The sequence below is a fragment of the Callospermophilus lateralis genome, chromosome 15 (assembly GCF_048772815.1).
Source record: "Callospermophilus lateralis isolate mCalLat2 chromosome 15, mCalLat2.hap1, whole genome shotgun sequence".
NCBI lineage: Eukaryota > Metazoa > Chordata > Mammalia > Rodentia > Sciuridae > Callospermophilus > Callospermophilus lateralis.
The window spans coordinates 6,747,473-6,756,738 of record NC_135319.1 but is presented as its reverse complement, the minus strand read 5'-3'; the positions used below and the strand labels follow the sequence as shown (position 1 = coordinate 6,756,738).

At 42.3% G+C, this 9,266-nt stretch overlaps 1 pseudogene; it reads left to right on the top strand.

Annotated features, from left to right (window-relative positions):
- The first annotated feature begins 320 nt into the window (after window positions 1–320).
- Window positions 321–2,546, top strand: LOC143407418 (elongin-A pseudogene; annotated as a pseudogene).
- The last annotated feature ends 6,720 nt before the right edge of the window (window positions 2,547–9,266 follow it).

The window sequence follows — 9,266 nt, the reverse complement described above, 5'->3', positions numbered from 1 at the left end:
CAAAGAGTTGGCCAAGGAGACCATTTCTGAAACAGGACAGTCCATTTTGGGGTAAAATAGTATGGCCCACTAGTCAGAGGACACTCCGGATAATCACAGACCTAATTGGGTGAAGGAGGTGCCTTTGTTGGTGTGGGTGAGAGTTTGTGGTTTTGTCCCATGTTCTGAGAATAGGTAGGAAAGGCAGTTTGTTTGTTTTGGAGTGGACTGTTTCAAGTAAGTCATTTGAAAAGGAGAGTGTTTCTATGTCTGTGTATCCCACTGTGTCCGTGGTTGTTGACATTAGAAAAGATAATGAGGAGGCCACACCAGTGACTGTGATGGCGGCGGAGTCGGCGCTTCAAGTTGTGGAGAAGCTGCAGGCACCCCTGGCTACAAACCCGGACCCCAAGATGCTATTGAAATATTTGAAGAAACTCTCCACCTTGCCTATTACAGTAGATATCCTTGTGAAACAATGAGGCTGATGAACAGGACTTTGAGAAAAGCAATTCCCAAAAGCACCCTCGGGATGCGGTTCAGAGGGAGGAGGAGATGGAAGGGTACTACCAAGAAAACAGCAAGGCGTCAGGCAGCCAATCCTATAGTCCCGAGCACAGACAGAAGAAACACAGAAAACTCTCAGAATGTGAACAAGCTCACAAAGTGTCTCTGAGTCATGAGAGGAGAGATGAGAGGAAGAGGAAGAGATGAGAGTATTTCACCTACATATTCATCAGACCCCGAATCTTCTGACTATGGCCATGTCCAGTCTCCTCCATTCTGTGCGAGTCCTCATCAGATGTACACAGACCATTACAGGTCACCAGAGAAGGCCCATGAGTCCATTGTTTCACACCAGAAACCTGGAAATGGCCACAGTAATGCCTTTCAGGTCAGACTGGGAGTTAGTCAAGAACATCACCTGGGAGAACCCCACGGAAAGGGGATCTTGAACCAAAACAAGGAACACAGATCTTGCCACAAGAAAAAAACGCCCTATTGATGCAAAGGGTGATGATAAGGCCTCTGCTTTGGGCAGAGAGAAGCCACACAAGTCCCTCTCAAAAGAGGAGACCCGAAGGCCACTCCAAGGGGATAGTGCCAAGGAGAGACCACCTTCTAGTGCTGCCAAGAAAGAGAAAGAAAGAGAAGGCAGCAGCCTCAAAAGAAAGTTTTTACCCTCAGAGGTTGCTTCAGACAAGCACCTTAAAAAGCCAAAGCACAAGGATGCTGCAAAAACCAAATTGGACATAAGCAAGCAACGCGTGGACAGCACAGACATAGGAAGAGTGGCTGGAGACTTGTTCCTTAGAACAAAAGAGAAGGTTTCTAACAATATAAAGGCTGAACAAGGGGAAGTAAAGACTTCTAATTTGGATTGAAAGTCACTGGGCTCACTCCCTAAGGAAGAGGAGGCAGACGTGGAGGATGAATTCGAGCAGCCCACCATGTCATTTGAATCATACCTCAGCTATGAACAGCCCCAGAAGAAAAAGAAGAAGATTGTGAAAACTCCAGCCACGGCACTTGGAGACAAAGGACTTTAAAAAAGTGATTCCAAAAGCACTAGTAAAAACTTAAACTCAGTTCAGAAATTACCCAAGGGGAATGAGAGCAGGTCAGAGAAGCTGCAGCTGGCTGGAGCCGACTCAACCAGGCTGAGAAAGGTCCCTACTGATGCACTGCAAGTATTGCCAGACCTCCCCTTACCCACCATCCAGAGCAATTACCGTCCACTTTCTTCCCTTGAAGTGATGCCCTCCTTCCAGCCAAAGTGAAAAGCATTCTATTCACCCCAGGAAGAAGAAGAAGCTGGATTCACTGGACACAGAATGAATTCCAAGATGCAGGTGTATTCCGGTTCCAAGTGTGCCTATCTCCCCAAAATGATGACCTTGTACTAGCAGTGCATCCTTGTACTTAAAAACAACATCGATTCCATCTTTGAAGTGGGAAGAGTACCGTTTTCTATTCTTGAACCTGTTTTTGAGAGGTGTACACCTGATCAGCTATATCACATAGAGGAATACAATCACGAATTAATTGAAGACACAGATCAATTATGGAAAGTTCATTGTCACCGAGACTTTAAAGAAGAAAGACCGGAAGAGTATGAGTCCTGGCGGGAGATGTACCTGCGGCTTCAGAATGCCCGAGAGCAGCAGCTACGAGTGCTAACAAAGAACATCCAATGTGCAAATGCCAATAAGCCCAAGGGCGGGCGAGCAAAGATGACCTTTGTCAACTCTGTGGCCAAGCCACCTAGAGATGTCCGCTGGAGGCAAGAGAAGTTTGGAACAGGAGGAGCAGCTGTCCCTGAGAAAGTCAAGATTAAGCCAGCCCCATATAGCACAGGAAGCAGCCACATTCCTGCCAGCAGCAACAGCTTGAACCCCAGCTCTGAGCAGCCAGCCAATGATGGCACCAGCACCAGCAGTGCCCACTTGGTGCCAGTCGTCAGTAGTACCATCTCCTATGATCCTAGGAAACCAGCTGTGAAGAAAATCGCACCAATGATGGCCAAGACAATTAAAGCTTTCAAGAACAGATTCTCTCGGCGATAAACCAAGCACTTACTTTGGAGATGGAATTTGGGGGCAAGATTACAGGGACAATGGGGGATAGAGAGTGGGACTTCCAGGAGAGCCCAGAAGCTTACTTTGTGGAGCCTCTTGGCCTTGGAATTCTGCATGGTCGCAGGTGCTTCCCTGCACATCTACCTGTGCCCTGCCTGGAGGAAACTTCAGAATTCTGAAGACGATGTGAAGCCTCAGTCTCACTGAGGATTTTAAGGTCAATTATACTTTTGTTGTTAATTAGCATCTTTGTAAACTATTAGACATAGTTTTAATTAATAAATATTGCCCCCAGATTGTAAAAAAAAAAAGAAAGAAAAGAGAATGAATCAATAGATGTGTCCTGTCTAGTAAAAAGCGTCCCAGCATTCAACCTGCGCAATTTATGAATGGACTGCGGGTTGCCTTAAGGATGGGCAACACCGTCGATCTTCTGAAGTTCCTGTTTTCTTTCTGAATTCTTGTCAATCTCTAAATAGGTGCATGTCTATGTGTCCAAGATATGAACCACCTCCAAGCTCTGTGATATGGCCATGTACTGGATAGCTGAAAGGAATGGCGAGCATTTCAGAAAACTCAGATATCAGTGTCACCAGGAAAGTCTCAGTGGAGAAACCCTGCTTTGGACCTTTTGCTTACTTATTGTTCTGTTGCCCTGAATGTCAGTATGGTCTTGCCTCAGGCAACCACTGTGTGAAGCCTGAAGAAATCAGTTTTCAAATGGAAAATGAATGGGCATCACCTGTGGCTCTTTGCTAAATTGCTTTGGAAAGGTGTGTGTCTGCATCAGACTATTGGCCCTGTGTGAGGCTGTGGCTTACATTCTCAGTACCTGATGGATCTAAAAAAGATGCCATGTGTGCATCCAAACATAAATGGCAAAAAGATCAGTCACTGTGGATGAACTCTCGCCTTCCTTTGTAAGGTTCCTGAACTCCATCAAGTGAGAATAGGGATTCTTTGGGTCAAATGAATTATTGAAACCACTGCAGAGGAGCTTGGGTTTTGTCCTGACTCCAAATCACATAAATAATCTATACCTGACAGTCAGTATGCCTCAAATTGGAGAAGCAGAGCAGTATTAATGGCAGGCCTACTTTATCACTCCTGATTCACAGGAAGGGTGTCAAGGCCACCCCGACTTTAGGCTAATGAGGGGCAAGGGAGCTTATTTTGGACACTTGCTTGGGCTGCTCTCCTCAGGGAAACCACCAGCCAGTGGTTATGATGTGTGTATATATGGAAGAAGATGAGGGCCATGTGGGAGTGTTTTGGTTTTAATTGCGGTAATTTGTGTGACTTTTGAAAGAGATGACTGGGTCCACCTGGGATGGAACTCAGGTGTGATTCCCCTTAGAGACTGAGTTCTGGAACTGGCCTCAGAGAAGTATTGCCATGAATTGTGTTGGGATTTTAGGAGGCCACGCATGAGAATCGCCCTTGGAAACTGAGATCTAGGCCCAGGGTGACATTTCACGGAGCCCTAGGAATCTCAGCCAAGATATCACATGATTTTTTTCTGAAAGACTTGGCAGCCATAGTTGAGAGTCAAAACACACATGGACCTCACATTGTAGATCTCAATGTGCCTGGCTTCATGTGACCTTTTGGCCACTCCTTGGGAAGCCTTGCCTGTGAGAGTTCTCCAGAGCTTTCATTGAAATAAGCTTCCTCACCATTAAATGGTTCCGGAATGAATTGAAACCCACAGGGATTCCAACTTCATTCTTCAAAAATGGCTAGATAAACACCATTGAATTTTTGAAATTCCCATGACGAGGTGGCACTGGAGAACCTTTGGATGTCCTGTTTCAGATCAGGAGTGTACCAGACAGTGCCATAATTGACTGGATTTCATGAAAATGGTGTATAACGAGATTCCAGTAAGTTGGAGCCTGCTGAGTAGTGGGCCTAGAGCTGTGGTGTGCAGGTGTGTGATAAAACATCTTTGGTGGGGCCATGTGGATCTGCCATTGACTTCCAAATGCCTTGTGGCTGACATTGTGCAGCCAGCAGACCCTTATATGTAAAGGCATCTTGTTATATGGAGAGATTTCAGGGCAATTTTAAGAATCAGGTTGCTATGGTCAAGGGGGCAAGCTATGTGGGATAGAACCCTGGTTGGAACATTCTTCTGCAGTCCCTGACCCAACACACGTGACAGAACTCCCTCCAGCACTATATCCCAGTTGAACTTCTTGGATTTTGTGAAGCAAATATGAAACTTCCAGTGCAGCAGCAAGAAACTCCACGAAAAGTGGAGGATGACCAAATGGCTTCACAGTCCACTCGGGGAGACACTTATCCCCCAGTGGCAACAGTTTACCTACAAAGAGAGAAATCACCACTGCTGCCTCATGTTCAATGGAAAATAAGAAACGATGTCCTCCAGGTCACATAGATGCAGACCCAGCTTTGATGGTCTCACTAGAAATGAAGCTAAATCTCCGGACAACAACATATATTTTAAGTGTCCAACCTCAGAGGAAGTTTCTCAAGAAGTCTTTATGCCAACAGAGTTCCATATTTGTGGAGTGTTTTCCCAGTCACTTACTTTTGGAAACTCCTCTACCACCTCCAAGGTTGTGAACTCCTGAGCATTTTTCATTCCAGATATGTATTCACAGATTTTCTAACTCTTCTCTTCTGATTGTGTCCTACATGGGGCGAAGGTAAAGTCAAAGAATTGTTCTGGATGAGAGTGGGAATACTTTTGTTTAGGACATATTTGCATACACATTGGATTCATTTTCCAATTTTCCATTCAAAATACTGAATCCCTGACACTAAACTATACCTTACTAGACTCTGACTACTAATTCTAATATGATGCAGAAAAATAACCCAAACAGAATAGAAATACAAGCAGTTCAGAGGAGGCAAGGTGCATAGTTGGACTTGCCTTTTGCATTATATAGGGTAAGAGTTATAAATCTAGACAATTTTTGTTGAAATAGTTCTCCATGTGATTTTAAAGATAACAAATATGTGAATTCCTGTCTCCCTTTCTCTGTAGCCCACTCAGCACATATATTTTTATATGCACATAGAGAATCCTACCTGGTACTACACGTACATTCATGTGAGGTGGCTGATTTGGCAGGTACAAATTGTGAGAAGAGTTCACTTCTCCTAAACGCTGTTGGAACTAAAAATTTAACCTATGGGTGAGCTTCCTAGTTGAAAAACATTATACATAAATCCATGTTCATTAAAATTAATATTTTTGGATTTGTGGATGATATATATACTTCACGGTGAATTTCGATTGGCATATATTGCTATTTTTAATGTCTCTGTGTGTGTGTGTGGGGGGAATATATATATATATATATATATATATATATATATATATATATATATATATATATACACACTCTGCAGATTTTTCAAAATATGAAATAAATGTGTCTTATATACACTCCCTAATTTCATTTATGTTCATGTATGTTGATTTATAATCAACATTTCACAATATTATTCTCAGAAACATTCATCCACCTGAAATATATAATTGTTTCCTAGTACTTGAAACTAACTTCAGGACTAGGTGCTTAGAAATCCTAATATTTCGGCAGTAACTGACCAGTTTAACATCAATGAAAGCAGATTCCTATTGGACATGATGTGTATTTTGACGTTCATTTTCATTCAACACTGGTACATTACCATATCTTCAGGTATTGCACATCATAGGATATATATTTCATCCACAAGTTCACAAATTTATAGACATTTTTTTCATTTTCAATCACTTCCTGCTTAAGAACACATGTATTCCTCCATTTTTCTTTACTATTTTTTGTGAGACTTCTTCCAAACACATTATTTTCGATTTCAATAATCACTTTTGAGGCAAAACTCACAGACTCGTCATGATAAACCATAACTATAATATTATCATTAGATGTATAATTGGTTGGAATGAATGATTGTACATCAATATAAGATTTCTTCTATATTTTCAGATATCAATTCAATCTATTATTTAAAGTGGAGCCTGATATATTATTTATTCAGAAGATGTTCTATTCATGCAATATCTGTAAATTAATAGACACAGGGTACACCTTTTTGTACCCCCAATACTAATTTATACGTCTTCAAAATATTGCTCCCAGAAATGCTGGGAGAAATACTCATGTCACCTAATCTACATATACATTTTATCACAGTAGTATTCTGGACACAAAATGCAAAGGTCACACTTCTGATTGTACCAAAGCCTAAATGGAAAGTGAACATGGATTACTAAAACATCCATGTCCAGTTTGCCTAATGTTCTCATATGTCAATCCTATTGGTGACTACATATTTCATTCTTCCTAATATTATATATTCAACCTCAACCCTGTTGAAATTGTCTAATTCTATCACAAACTTTATATATAGCCTGATTTCCTAATGTCTCTATTGATACCTGCTTTCCTACATATTTTCCCCAGTTAATCATTGGGGATGACCCTTCACATGTGATGACATTGACATTCATTCTCTAACTGAAAGCAATTGCTAAAGAACTTTTGGTCCACATCCTATACTCCCCCTTGTTTTTAACCTACCGACTATTTTCTTAATCCTACCAACTATCGCTTTTTGACTGGATGTTCTCTTCGACAATCAATCATCCAAGGTACAAGGTCCTATACGACTGTATATCTATTTATCGGAGACAACACTGCAGAATATAATTCATACCTAAGTATCCCAATCAAGGGTCAAATGTTTTTCTGGGCTTCAGAACTTAGATAGGTTTCTGTGTTCATAATTATATTTCACCTATATACTCTTGTAAATTTTGCGGGTTCCCAATACCATTATTCATATATCAGAATGATTCCTAAACTAAATCGCACATGTTATAAACCATAACCATACACTGTTCCCTCAATCTAACTTTACAGAAGAGCAGGGACAGAGTTGGTCTTACAATACAGGAATGTAGGGGATTTTCCATGTGCTGAGAACCTCAAAGGACTATGCAGAAATAATCCCTTGAGAAGATGTAGGCAGCTCTGGAGGACCTGAGAGAGCAAAAGTCTTCTTCCTTCACAAACAACCTGGTCAGGATGAAGGGATGAGTCTGAATCAGCCTCTCTATTCTTAATGTAGAGAAGATGGACCAAAGCACCTGTGTGGAGTGCTGTTATCGGGTGCCTATGTTTGATATACCATTGTAACTTGTCAATTTGTCACAGGAAGTAGGGGCAGCCTCCAACTCATGGTTCTCTTGGAAGCAAATGTTAGGACAAAGTGATTGCCAAGGCAGTGACCTCATTCAGTTCATGAAAGAACTGACCTACCTCACTTACTTGCTGATGGATCTCTCTGAAGTTGGGATCCAGGAAGCCAGGCACCAAGAGCCAGTCCAAGTCCCAGTACCAGTGGGGTCACTTTTTTGGATTTACCAAGGAGAGAGTCAGTCTTTCTTGGTACCTACTCATGTGAGGATGGCCAAATGCCAGGAGAGTTCTGAAGAGCGGCCTTACCTGAGAAAGAAGGTAGTGCTTCACCACTGGCTCCTGACAACTTCACAGAGTTGGCCAAGGAGACCAGATCTGAGACAGGACAGGCCATTTCTTGGGAATATAGTATGGACCACCAGTCAGAGGACACTTCAAATAGTCACAGACCTACTGGGGGAAGGGGGTGCCTTTGTGGTTGTGGGTATGAGTTTGTGATTTTGTCTCATTTTCTGAGAAAAGGGAGAAAAGGAGGTTTGTTTGTTTTGGAGGGGACTGTTTCTAGTAAGTCATTTGACAAGGCGAGTGTTTCTAAGTCTGTGTATCCCACTGTGTCTGTGGCTGTAGACATTAGAAAAGAGAATGCATCAATGGATGTGTCCTTTCTAGTAGAAAGCTTCCCATTATTCAACCTGCCCAATTTAGGAATGCACTGTGGCTTGCCTTATCAATGGGCAAAACCTACAATTTTCTGAAGTTCCTGTTTTATTCCTGAATTCTGGCCACTCTCCAGAATAGGTTCATGGTAATGTGTCCAAGATATGTACCACCTCCAAGCTCTTTGACATGGCCATATACGGGATAGCTGAAAGGAATGGCGAGCATCTCAGAAAACTCAGATATCAGTGTGACCAGGAAAGTCTCAGTGGAGAAACCCTGCTTTGGGCCTTTTGCCTCTCTGTTGTTCTGTTGCCCTGAATGTCAGGAAGGTCTTTGGCTCAGGCCACCCCTTTGTGAAGACTGAAGAAAACAGTTGTCAAATGAAAATGAATGGGCATTACCTGTGACTCTTTGCTTAATTGCTTTGGAAACTGATGTGTCTCAATCAGACACTTGGCCCTCTGTGAGGCTGTGGCTTAGATTCTCAACACCAGATGGACCTAAAGAAAGATCCAATGTGTGCATACAAAACCAAAATGGCAAAAAGATCAGTCATTCTGGAGAAACTCTTGCCTTCCTCTGAAAGGTTTCTGACCTCCATCAAGTGAGAATAGAAATCCTTGGGTCAAATGAGTTCTTCAAAGCCCTGCAGAGGATAGCCAATAGGTGCTTATGTTTTCTCATGACTCCAATTCACTAAAAGAATCTAAACCGCACATTCAGTAGCCATGAAATTGGAGAAGCCAACCAGTATTAACGACAGACCTATTTGATCACCTCCTAGTTCACAGGAAAAGTGTCCAGGCCATCCTGACTTTAGGCAAATGAAGGGCAAGGGAGCTTTTTTTGGAAACGGTGGGATGTG